The sequence below is a fragment of the Bos indicus x Bos taurus genome, chromosome 3, assembly GCF_003369695.1.
Source record: "Bos indicus x Bos taurus breed Angus x Brahman F1 hybrid chromosome 3, Bos_hybrid_MaternalHap_v2.0, whole genome shotgun sequence".
NCBI lineage: Eukaryota > Metazoa > Chordata > Mammalia > Artiodactyla > Bovidae > Bos > Bos indicus x Bos taurus.
Genome location: NC_040078.1, coordinates 3,611,142 through 3,625,053, shown reverse-complemented (window position 1 = coordinate 3,625,053; position 13,912 = coordinate 3,611,142).

The following is a 13,912-nucleotide window of genomic DNA, read 5'->3' as shown; positions in this document are numbered from 1 at the left end:
AGATGAATTTCAGTGGCCACCACCACAGCTACCACCATCATCGGCGTCATCACCATCAGACAATAAGCACCTCTGCTGCTGCTGCTGCTGCTGCTAAGTCGATTCAGTCGTGTCGGACTCTGTGCAACCCCAGAGACGGCAGCCCACCAGGTTCCCCAGTCCCTGGGATTCTCCAGGCAAGAACACTGGAGTGGGTTGCCATTGCCTTCTCCAATGCATGAAAGTGAAAAGTGAAAGTGAAGTCACTCAGTCATGCCCGACTCTTAGTGACCCCATGGACTGCAGCCTACCAGGCTCCTCCATCCATGGGATTTTCCAGGCAAGAGTACTGGAGTGGGGTGCCATTGCCTTCTCCGAAGCACCTCTAGGACTGTGTTTTATTACATCTGTGGCCCTAGTACCTAGCACTTAGGGGGTGGCATCCAGAGAATGTGACTGGAATTACACTGAACAGAATACCTAACTGAAGACAGTCTTGGCAGTAAGTGAATTTCAAGGGCTGGCTGGCTCTAGGTTCCATGTTCAATCTGGGAAGGAGTTTCTTTTGGAACAATCCCACATGCTCCTAAACAAGTCCCCATACTCGTGCAGACTTCCTGCACAAGCCTCTCATTTCTGGGCTCTGACAAGCCCCCTCTTGACATGTACACGTGGTACTTCACACTAGGTACCAGGAACTTGGATGCTATGGTGTATGGGGTTGGGGGAGGGAGCGGCGGGTACAAGGAGTAAACGCCCCAGGCATCTAAACAGAGAAGGACCTGTGAAGAGACAGGTCTGTTAACATCCTGCGCTTGGCTCCTCTGCCCATCTCCCCTCTGTGGGTTAGGAGGAGGGCCCCGAACTCAGGGCCCAGGGCAACATTTGGGGGGCTGGCTAAAGCTTTCTTCAGCACCCCGGACAGGTGATACCCAGAGGCAGCTGAGCACTGAGCAGGTGCAGAGACCACCTGCACCAGCCCAGTAGCAAGACCACCACTACTTACAGCTATTTTCAGGAAGGAAGGGCCCCCATCGTCATCTTCACCCATCAAGAATATGAAACCAGAGTGGCTGCTGCCAGAATACTTAGGATGCCCCTACTCCTTAACCTCGGAGAAGGCAATGGCACCCCACTCCAGTACTTTTGCCTGGAAAATCGCATGGACAGAGGAGCCTGGTGGGCTTCAGTCCATGGGGTCGCTAAGAGTCGGACATGACTGAGTGACTTCACTTTCACTTTTCACTTTCATGCATTGGAGAAGGAAATGGCAACCCACTCCAGTGTTCTTGCCTGGAGAATCCCAGGGATGGGGAAGCCTGGTGGGCTGCCGTCTATGGGGTCACACAGAGTCGTACACGACTGAAGCGACTTAGCAGTAGCAGCAGCAGACTCCTTAACCTACACACCTTCTCATTTCTTCTGAGAAATCTACCCTGTTTAATATTGTTAATATTGTCAATTGTTAATTTATTTACATAACATATCCCATGTATTTCCAGACAAGTTTTCAGGTCGCATATGAATACTATCAATATTGAAATGGAATTTCAATTATATACAGGAAACAGAAAAGCAAATCATCCCCAAAATAATGATGCAGGGCTAATCATTTAATCTTGAGGTTTATCAATAACCTCAGATATGCAAATGACACCACCCTTATGGCAGAAAGCGAAGAGGAACAAACAGCAACTTGATAAAAGTGAAAGAGGAGAGTGAAAAAGCTGGTTTAAAGCTCAGCATTCAGAAAACTAAGATCATGGCATCCAACCTCATACTTCATGGGAAATAGATGGGGAAACAATGGAAACAGTGACAGACTTTATTTTCTTGGGCTCCAAAATCACTGCAAATGGTGACTGCAGCCACGAAATTAAAAGACACTTGCTCCTTGGGGGAAAAAGCTATGACAAACCTGGTACACAGCATATTAAAAAGCACAGAGACATTACTTTGCCAACAAAGGTCCATCTAGTCAAGGCTATGATCTTTCCAGTAGTCATGTATGGATGTGAGAGTTGGACTGCATAGAAAGCTGAGTGCCTAAGACTTGATGCTTTTGAACTGTGGTGTTGGAGAAGACTCCTGAGAGTCCCTTGGACTGCAAGGAGATCCAACCAATCCATCCTAAAGGAGATCAGTCCTGAATATTCATTGGAAAGACTGATGCTGAAGCTGAAACTCCAATACTTTGGCCACCTGATGTGAAGAACTGACTTATTGGAAAATACCCTGATGCTGGGGAAAATTGAAGGCAGGAGGAGAAGGGGACAACAGAGGATGAGATGGTTGGATGGCATCACTGACTTGATGGACATGAGTTTGAGCAAGCTCTGGGAGTTGGTGATGGACAGGGAAGCCTTCGTGCTGCAGTCCGTGGGGTTGCAAAGAGTCATATTTGACTGAGCAACTGAACTGAACTGACTGAATCTTTTGATCATGATAGGATGTTAAATGTCATTCTGAGTTTACAAGGTGAAACAGAAAGTAAAGCCCTACAAAACTGCTCTGATCTCATCTAACTGTGTATCAATTGTATTTACACATCTAGTTGGCTTTAGGAGAAAGTCTGTAATAAAAGAACCAAACTATATAACTCATGGCAATAGAAATCAGATTTGGGACCTCACTAACAGTGCTGGAGCATTTTTACTTTTATATATTGACTGTCTCTCTCTTCTTCCTGAAAGAATTTAACATAAAACTGAAGGTGGATAATGATAAAATAGAACTATAAGATCAGGAATAGAGAAACAATGCAGATATGCTAAATATGAGTTAATAGGCACCTCCTGAGGGCAGGAGCTATGTCTATGTTTTGCTCACCTAGTTTGAGCTAACATTGCTCTGAATACTTTCTTGGCACCTGTTATGTTTGAATGTTTGAATGAGCAAATGAATACTGTGATTGCAAGTCAAATTTGTCTTTGAGTTTCCTGGTTCAGTTCAGTTCAGTTCAGTCACTCAGTCGTGTCCGACTCTTTGCAACCCCATGAATCACAGCACGCCAGGCCTCCCTGTCCATCACCAACTCCCAGAGTTCACTCAGACTCACGTCCATTGAGTCAGTGATGCCATCCAGCCATCTCATCCTCTGTCATCCCCTTCTCCTCCTTCAGAGTCTTTTCCAATGAGTCAACTCTTCGCATGAGGTGGCCAAAGTACTGGAGTTTCAACGTTAGCATCATTCCTTCCAAAGAAATCCCAGGGCTGATCTCCTTCAGAATGGACTGGTTGGATCTCCTTGCAGTCCAAGGAACTCTCAAGAGTCTTCTCCAACACCACAGTTCAAAGGCATCAATTCTTCGGCACTCAGCCTTCTTCACAGTCCAACTCTCACATCCATACATGACCACAGAAAAAACCATAGCCTTGACTAGATGGAGTTTCCTGGTAGCTAGAGCAAAAAGGGGAATAGCCAGTCTACAGATACTTTTGCACCAGTATTAGAGTTGTGATTGTGGGTTTGTTTATGTAAGCAGTCCTCATAGCGCTAGATCTCTGTGCCCAAGTAGGTAAACAGTCAACCATTCCACCCTAATCTTCAGCATTTCTTGCACAAAATGAATATTTGCTGCATGAATACATTAATGAGATCATTAAAAGGTTCTTTGATGCATCTAAAATATAATCACTTCCTTTTCTTATCCCATAAATAATTTATCTACAGTCCTTTTTGAAACTTGAAGAATGGTGGGGGGCAGGGGGCGGTATCTGTCAGGAGGTTATTGAAAGTGAAGGCATTCCAGGCAGATTGAGTGAGCACACCAAGGGCAAAAAGCCAAGGTGAGTTGCTGGAGGATCTCTGTGAACACAGGGAAGTGAGGCAAGCCAGGAGGGCTGGATACTGCACATTAGAATTTATTACCCTGGAGGTAATAGAAAGCCTTTGAAAGTTGGAGACTGGAGGAGTGAAATATTTAGGCATATGGTCTAAAATGACTAAATCTGGTAGTGGTGTGGCTGATAATTCAAAGGCAAAACAGGGACTTCCCCTGCAATCCAGTGATCAAGACACGGTGTGTCCAGTGCAGTGGGCGTGGGTTCGATCCATGGTTGGAGAACTAAGATCCCACATTCCACATGCTGTGTGGCATAGCTAAACAAAAAAAGCAGAAGAAAGTGAAGGTAGGCTAGATAAACTTTACTACTCTGGTATAAGAAGTCCAGGGCCTGGATCAGGGCAGGGACAGCAGCCATGAAATCAAGTGGGATGAACAAAAAAGACTTCTCAGAAACCAAGTCCAAAAAGCTCAGCGTCTGTTTAGTTGTGAGGTGAGGAGGAAGGAAGGAGAAAAGTAATTGAAGAAGCGTGGGGTAATGTTGAAACAGAAGTGGGAAATGCGGCAGAAAAAAACAGCTGGATGGGGTGCAATAAGAAGTTTGGTGACTTTTCAAGATGTTTGCACATTCATTATCTCATTGATTTCATATGCAAGCAGAGTGAGACCCGCCCTAAACGTCAGCCTGAAAAATACACTGCCCCTCTTTGGAGCTGCCAAGTTTCAAGCAGCAAACCTTTGCCTCGGGTTCTTGCAGCAACAGCAGGGCACCCACCCGAAGGTGCTGCACCCATTCCAAGCAACCCGGAGTCTTCCCAAGGACTAAGCTACCCATCCTGGTTCTGGGCCAGCAGCAGCTCAAAGCCAGGTAGTGCAAACTCCTGGCTGCCATGCTTGCCAGGAACGCAGATGGGTGTGCCCCAGAGTTCAGCCAGAGTCTCCCAGAACATCTGGGCAGGGTGGGGAGGGCGGAGCACAGCCATGAGTTTGGAGTTTCTTCAGCGTCTCATCTTTCTTCCCACTGGGCAGAGGACTGTGGTTTCATCACTGATTCATTCCCAGGCACAAGCAAGTGGCTTCCCTCCGGGCTGCATCTTCTCCCCAGAGCACCAGGGCAGATAGTGCCCTGAGATGGGAGGGCATTAATGAGAGGGTCCCACACACACCTGGTAGAACCTCAGCTGGACAGGGCTGGTGATCGTACAAAGAGAAGAAACACTGACCTCGTCATGGCAAGTCAGCCCTGGAAGGAAGGGACCCCCCAGGCTCAGTGGTTCTCACCTCTCCCCTCCCAGATGGGGGCACCTCTGATCTGCAGCTACTGCCCCATGTCATCATCACTGGTGTTTAGATGTGCATGTGGGGTCCTCTGAGAGATCCTCCATCCCAAGAAAAGTCTCACATTTTTCTTCCCACAGATGGTTCCCCACTGACTTTTCTAGCATTGTCTCCCCTCTCCCCCGCTCTTTTCTCTCCTCTCCCACTCAGCTCCATGCACTAACTCTCTCTGCCACCTCAGACATGACCCAGACATCACCCTAGTACATCCCTGCGCTTGGGTGCAGGCTCTGTCCTCAGTCAGGACTAACCCCCTCCTCTTTCCTCTCTGGCGTGTTGAATATCTACCTCTGATGCTCTCAGACAGGTAATTAGCACTTTCCCTGGGTAAATTCACAGGCTGATTAGCATTTATCACACAATATGACCAATTCTTCTTTAGATGCCTGCCTCCTTCACTGAAAATACACACATCTGTGTCCCACGGAGCTCCGTGTCCTCAGAGCCTGACCAAGTCGGGCCTTGCTGACCCATAAGGAGGGAGACTGGAAAAGGCAGATGCTTATAGGGTTCAAACACCAGGGAATAAAAATGGATGCAGGAGACTCGCCCCCTGGCACCCCCCTCCCACAGTTCTCCCCAACATCCACCAGATATTTGGTTCTTCTGTGTCCTTCCAGACTTTCTTTATGTACATCAAAGAAAATACAGATCCTTAACTCCGCCCTTTGTAACGCCAGCAGTAATATTGCTCACTCAAAACTTTTCTTCTACCAAAAGATCTTTTAAATCCTTCAAAGTTCTTAATATTCATACTATCTCCTTCTGAATGTCCAACTTGTAGATTTCAGTACTCACAAAACAAATAAGATCACACATTTAATGTAAGTTACAGTACAGGTGCAGCTGGCTTTAAAAAAGGATTGAGTTCCTGGGAAATCATATAAAAATCACTCATTGCAACACCATGGACTGTAGCCCACCAGGCTCCTCTGTCCATGGAATTCTCCAGGCAAGAATACTGGAGTGGGTAGCCATTTCCTACTCCAGGGGACCTTCCTGATCAAGGGATCGAACCTAGATCTCCTGCATTGCAGGCAGATTCTTTACCATCTGAGCCACCAGGGAAGCCCATATAAAAATCACATTGTCATTAAACCCATGACATTTTGGTGCATTAACAGGTATATTGTCTAAAGATACCCAGGTGAAATGCTTCTTATCAGTGAGGAAACTGGACACTGTGGTGCTCCTGAACTGTGTGTCAGGTTCAGAGTTGCTAACGCCTCGATTTGTTAGAACTAGAGATGCATTTCAGTGAGAACAAGGCTCTCAGTTCAGTTAGGAAAAGAGTAAAATTTAGAGCCTCTCCCGCAGATAACCCCTCAGACTTTAAACAAGGGGTCAACCACTCAGATGGCCCCCTGGCCCATGGGATCCCAGGGGCCAGATCAGGTCAGCACCCAATCACTGCATGGTGGCACAGAAACCACTCCAATGGGTTTAGCTCACAGGGGCACCACCCAATGACTGAGTTGCTGCAAAGTGCAAGTCAAGGGCCCATCAGCTCTAGCCATGGGCCTGCTCCAGCTCACTTTTTGTAAGGCTTACAAACTAAGAATGATTTTTACATTTTTAAAAATTTCGTAAGATCAAAACGAGAATAATATTTCATGGTGTGTAATGAAATTTAAATTTTGGTGTCCCTAATAAAATTGTATCAGAACACAACCTGCTGTCTCATCTGATGACTGTCCATGGCTGCTCTCACACTACAATGATGGAGTTAAATGGTTGAAACAGGCAGTAGAGTCACAAGCCTAAAGAATTTACTGTCTGGCCCATTACAGAAAAACTTGCTAACCTCGGTTTTAAAAGACACTCCAAGACCCAAAGCAGATGTCTATGTGAGATGGGCTTGTCTGTCTCAGTGTTGGGTACCTATTTCTGAAGCTCATTCGTTTCTTTGAGAGAGGATCCAGACCTCAGTGATGAGACTTATTCCTTTTGGAGAAAGCCATAATCACCATCACGAGTCAGTGCTGAAGCACTCCTCTTATCTGCTTCAGGGGATCAAACCGACCTTTCCCAGCTGGTGCTTCCTGGAGTTCAAGGTGGGCAGGGGAGAGTGGCCAGCCAGCTGCAGGTCACATCATCTTCCTGCAGTACCGCAGATTTCCACAAGAGGGCGGCAGCTCTCCTGTCTGCAGTTTCTCAGATGTCCTTCCAGGCTTCGGAGAGCAGCCCCCGGAGACCTCAGTGCCTTGCCAGCCCCTGCAGGACTTTCCCTAGATTGATGGTCAAGAATGAGGCTGTCTTCCGGTGCAGGAACTCACGTAAGCCTGCTGGTCCCAGGCAGCCAGGCTGACATCTTAGTGGTTGATCATCACATGTGTTAGTCTTGAACTGTCAGCAAAAAAAAAAAAAAAAAAAAGGAAAGGGGAAAAAAAAGAATACAGGTTGAGTCTTTCTCCCATCTTGCCCACTCCTGATCCCCGTCTGCTAGTCCAGTAAAGCACAGTGTACCGGTTTTTAGGCTGTTCTCTCCTAGCTGTAAACTCAGCCTTATTGCTGGGGCCAGAACTCAGTGAACCACACTTGTGTTTTCCAGATGTTTTCCATGCTAGGCTCTAAGTCAGGGTGACAGAAGAAGGGATTCACCTCATCCTGGAAGTCTGCTTCCCTGTGCTTCCTTCTGCCTATGGCTCTAAGGGACCCCAGCAATGCCTTAAGGCATAAGAGTGATGCCTCCGCCGAGAGCAGCGGGATCTGGTGTGCATCTTCACACTGCTGAGCCAGCTCCCCCGTGTCTACTCAAGGTCTACAGAGACACTCCAACCAGCTGTGCCCCATCCTCAAAGGGCAGGGTCCTGTGTCCACCAAGCCTCTCCTCCAAGGTCCTAATTTTTATAATTCAAATTTCTTCCCTTTGTCCCCAGAGCCCAATGGGTGGTAGGCCTCCCACAATTGCTACATTTATGATAACCTAGGGTTCCCTTCCTGCCTCTTCAGTGACATAATTAACAATGTGCTGCCTAGTTAACTATTCTTTATGTTAATTCTGGTTTCCCAGGTGGCGCTAGTGGTAAAGAATCTGCCTGCCAATTAAGGAGACACAAGAGACTCGGGTTCGATCCCTGGGTCCTGGAGAAGAAAATGGCAACCCACTCCAGTATTCTTGCCTGGAAAACTCCACAGAGGAGCCTGGCAGGCTACAGTCCATGGGGTCATAAAGAGTCAGACACGACCAAGTGACTGAGCACACACATATGAAATCCTCACTGTTCAAGTAACTGGGGTGGCTTCTGTGTATACATAACTCTTATCGAGTCTAAAATTAGGTAAACATTTCACTCTGATTATTGGATCACAGACCCTCCTAAGGCCCACCTGAAAAATTAAGTCTATAAATGCTCAATACATACTGATATGGGAAAGACATGGGGCCTGAAGCTGAGAAATGGGCACCACCAGTTTCCTGAGGTCTCATACTCTTGAGACTCTCCACACTGCCTGGGACCCTAGCTCTCTCTGCCCTCATACAGCAGGGAGGCTCTGTGACTGTGCCTGGGGGTGGAGGTGGGATGGGGGGAGATTTAAAAATGCAGGTTAGCTGGCCTTTGTCCCTCTTGCCCACTTTCACTGAACCCACCCAAACCCACCATCCTCACAAAGGAGCCCAGAAAAATAAAAGTACCCGGTGAGTGCCCCACAATGGCCTGGTGAGAGACAGTTACACTTTCACTGGTCTGGCAGAAAGCCCCAATTCTCAGACGTGATTCTTTCCAGGCAGCACCGTATCTGAGGAAAGAGAAAGAAGCCACGGTGGCCAGGAGAGAAGGGGGCACAGAACTCCCTACCTGCTCAAACCTGACTGAACCTGTCTGGTGGTTACCACTTAAGAAAGACAAAACTGCAGAGGAAAGAGGGGCTTCATGCCTGGAGCAGATTGTACAGCTGATAGGATCTCAATAAAAAATTATCGAAAGTTATTATCAGTGAAAAATAAAATTTAAAATAACAACACCCGGCAGCAGATTTGGTTAAGTGCTGGGAGAAGAGGGGAAAGAGGAGGCTGGGAGAAGAGGGGAAAGAGGAGGCTGGCAGGGACTGAGCAGGAAAGGGAGGCCATGGTCAGGGTGTCTCCACTTGAAACCCAGCAGGGCTCTTTGTAGACCAATTCCACCAGTGTAGTCAAAATCCTCTTCAAGAGCCACTGAAATGACAAACAGAGCTTCCAATGACATGTAAGAAACAACCTCTTCAGCTGTCATCACTAGGAAGCACCGGACTCAACCTAATGATTTTACTGGGATTCCTTTTAATGAAGTCTTTGCCCCTCCTTTCCCAGAATGCCTCCCACCTGGATTCCAGGAACACCAGGACACGGCTGTGAACTCGCGCGCCCCCTGGTGGCAGATCACCGCCAAAGCATGAGGGCCATCTGCCAAGCTGGTACAGCAGCGTTGACGACGAAAGCTATCCAAATCTTTATGTTCGTTTCCCACATTCCTACAGAGTTAAGCAGATTTTAGCATTTTCATCTCCCTCTTCTTTTTCTCCATTTGGCCACTGCTTTATTGACTCACCTCAAGTCCCTTTTTTGTCTGAAGGCTGAGTACCCAGCCAAGACTTGGCTCTTCAAACTACTGAGAGTAGCTCTTGGGTCACAGATGGAAACAGTTATGTATCGGGGTTTTAGAGACCTATCAGAAGAAAACCAACCGTAGGGACTAGGGCACCGAGACTACAATGGGTAAGTCATTCCAGTTCCACTCTACAGCTGACCTCAGGTTCCAGGATGCTAGGGCCAGGAAAGCTAACTGGTCAACCACTCACCTCTTCTGAAGAGATGTGTGCCCCAGTAAACACAGCTTATGCCTAGCAGACCAAGTAAATGTTCCAGATGACAATAAAACCACATACAGAACACAACTAATTGGTCACAGCATTCAGCTGACCTGCTCCACAGAAAGTGCCAAACAGCCACTTCAAATCAGCTGGATTTGACAAATGAGATGAAAACTTCTTCCTGATCTTGGCCTATTTGAAAACATAAATGTAAAAAAATTCATGATTTATTGTCATCTGGAACATTCACTAGTCCAAATATGAGTTCCAAATCTGCTTAGCCATGGCCTTGTAGATCTCTCAAATCCCTCCCCTTGTTTTTTTAAAATGTGGGTGTCTGAGCTCCTTTCATATATTCTTAAACATAATCTCACCTCAGGGCCTTTGCACTTGCTTCCCTTCATGTCTGTCCCATTTTTACCCTGGAAATAAGGCAAAAGTGAATGACTGGAAGGTCCAGGCTATTAAAATTGTTAGTGAAATATACTTTTATTATTATTTTCAAATTCAGGGACACTCCTTATTCAGCACTCAGACACTTAATCTCTCAATTCATTTTAATTCAATTCAACTGCCAAGAAAACCCACAAACCCAGAAGTAATCAAAGAGTCCTTCAGGCATCAGCAGCAATGAAAATATCCTAAAATAGCCAAAAGCAGGAAATTTGCTGAGATTCAGTTATTTTGCTAACCAAAAGAAAGTGAGACTCTCTCATTGAATGTCAATGCCTATAAAGTGAAATTCTGCCAGCACCCAAATCAAGAAGAGCAGGAAGAAACAGATACTAATAATGATATAATAATAACATCAAACAACATTGACAAGTAATATTTATTAAGAACTTACTACATGATGGCCATACTACAACTGTGTTATAGTTTGCATAAGTAATGCATGTAACAACCAAATCAGATAGGTTTTATTATCAACCCCATTTTAAGATGAAAACTCTGAGGCACAAAATACAACAACCAAAGGGGAAAAAAAAAAAACAACCCAGGAAGCCAAGGAGTCAAATTTTAGATAGTTATGATTACAGAGGCTAAAATGACAACTTATGTTAGAAATACATTGTCAACACAGAAAATGACAACAGAGAGCAGAGATGACCAAGAGGTTGATGAACACATCAACCTCAGAAAGCTCAGAGCAGGGCATTCAGAGTCAGGACCCTTTAGTGACCCTGAGGACATCACTGTTCCATCAGGCAGGCCAATAATGAGTCTCTAAGCTAGCCCTCCCCCATAAAACCTCCAGGGTGATGACTAAAGACAAAAGGGTACTCAATTTGTTTGACTTTTCATAAACCAATTATCCAGAACAGTATTTGTCTAGCTTTTTCTTCTAGATGTGTTGACAACGTAAGTTATTGAGGAGCTGCTTTAAACTGTTGAATTGTTGTAATCAGCACATTAATTGTATGCAAAGAGTATCTTTAAAAAGCCTTGAATGTTACTTGCTGTCAAGTAGCTTAAGCAATCTGCATGATTTTATCCTTGCCATCACCTGCATTGCCTTTTTCTTTCTCAGAGTGATGGAGTCTTTCACATGAGAACATTTCTGCACGATCACCGGTTCTGAATGTGGGAGACTCTGGGTGCATGTGTGAGTTTCTCCTGCACTGCAGGGCCATCCAGAACTTGACAAAAGCCAGCATCAGCTCCTACAAGCAGGAATCACTCTCAGAAATGAGTTTCCCCATTGCTAGGGAGAAAGTAGGGGCAGCGGGGGATGGTGATTTGGAGGTTTAGGGTGTGACAAGTGGACTTCTGCCACTCCTACATAAAACCTGTCAACACTCAGCCTGGAATCATAAACAGGACAAGTAAGATTTTCTAGGTTGCCAGCATTCTTTCTAAGTTGTCCATACAGAGCTGATGGGATGCACAGGCTGTGAATCCTGGGAAGTGTCCTAAACAAGCCTTAAATAAAGCCCTTTAAACCCTGACATCTGGTCCACAGCATATCGAAACTTCTTGCCCAGGACAGCTTTTTTCCCTCCAGATTTCTTTGAGTAACTTGTGAGGCAACTCTCAGTAATTATTTCAATTTATAAATTAGTCTCAGTTGTTCCCCTAATTTATACTGTGGCCCCAAAGTACCCTACGTAAGCCAAGCCTCTCACCCACATATGCCACAAGTACTTCATCACCAGGGCAGACCCCAAGCCTAAACTGTATCTGTTTGCTCTTGGAAAATACAGGTTAGAACAAACCGGGTCTGTTGTAGGACGAAGCGTCTCACAGCTGCAGGGACTCAGCTGGGCCTCATTAGCTTCACAGAGCACTGGAGCCTCCTCTCCAGTCATGGGCCAGGACTTAGGACTGATCGTCTCACAATCACCACCCCAGCGGAGCCAGATCAAGTCATGAGTATTCAAAGTCTCAGTTGACTCGTGGTGCCCATGTACAAAGATGACATTTCCAGAGGCTCATGTCCCCTTTTCCAATGCTCTTCCCCTTAAGGACTGGAACTCGGGGTGTCACTGTCCCTTCCAGTCAGATGGCCTTTGCCCGCAAACCTGCTGTCCTCTTCAGAAGGCCTAGCAGAGAGCAGAGACTCTAGCTCACTCCCCAGGGTACTGCTGCTCAACTGGGGACCCCCAAAGTATTCCAGCCTCCAGAAGGCAGAGCCAGATGAAGTCCTGTGTTCAGGCCTGGTTTAGAAATCACACTTGTGATGTTCTGCATCATCCCAGTACTTTCGCATATGACACAGGTTGCCAAGGTTAGTAACGGTTAAACTTTGAGTTAGTATGACTTAGGATGGATTTTTTTTCTCCTGCCGGTAACTTTTCTTTGAATACCAGGTTTTCATGTGTACATGTTGTCTTCAGAAAGAAAACATCCTTCCTTGGTAAAAAGAAATACATAGAGTTTGAGTTAGCTATGAAATGATTCCCTGTGTGTTTTAAAGAGATTTTCAGTGGTTTATTCCAAGTCTGCGCTATTTAAGAGTTGATACTTACATTTGACAGACTGACCCGTTTACTTGGGAGATCCGTGATTCAGCTCTGTGCACATCTGTCATAGACTTGCTCCCCTCCATCCACCTGAGAGGGAAGAATGGCATCACCTCTCCCCTTCCTGGTTGGCTGTCAGTCACCGGCAGGGCAAGGCACACATGCCTCAGACTTGGCGTGTTCTGTCCATAAAGCTCTCCACGGGACATTCTGTAAGTTCATATTTTCCCTCCTCCTGAGAGATGCACAAAGGCCAGTCATAGTAATTGCAGTTTTTCAGCTGAGAAAACCCAGCTACTGGGCATGAAATCCCCTTGGATTTCCCGGTTATATGGAGCAGGTTTGTGTTCCCATCTTTTAAGACAGATCCTCCTGGGCTGTGAGCATCTGATAGATTTCCCAAACTCCCTTTAGAGTCGTCATGGGTGGACTCTATCAGCTGACAGGAGAGGGGCTGAAAACATATTTCATGAACGCTCACAAGTTAATCACCTTCCAAAATGAAATTACCCAAACGGACCACAAGATAAGCCTGGCAACAGTTAGAGCTTGTTTCCTTTTGAGTCAATCACAGTAGCAAACATGTCTCCTTTGTTGTACTCACCTGGCGTGGCTGGGATGTTGCAGCCATCCTGCCTGTCAAGAGGAGGAAGCAGAGGAGAGGGGACCATTTGGTTAAAGATCCTCTCATCCCACTCACCTCCCAGTGTGCCCCCGTCATTGTGAGCACCAGCCTATGCACCCATTCAGTAAGCAGATGGTCCTGGGGCTATAGCTCTGACCTGTGCTGCCCGATGGGCTGCAAGGTTACCTCCTGCCAGTCCCTGCCTGCCCCCACACCCACAGACTTCTGGGGGAGACAGCCAAGAAAGCCGAGATCTCAGAACACAGCAGCGGGTGCTTCAAGATCAACACAGGTGCGGTGGGAGCACAGAATGATGCCTTCAAGTATGACCCAGCTGGGGGTGCTTTCCAGTGTTTCCAAAGTGAACGAAATGATGCCCGCAAAGAAATTGGTCATGGAATCCTTGAAACACAGCTTTGCCTTCTAGCATT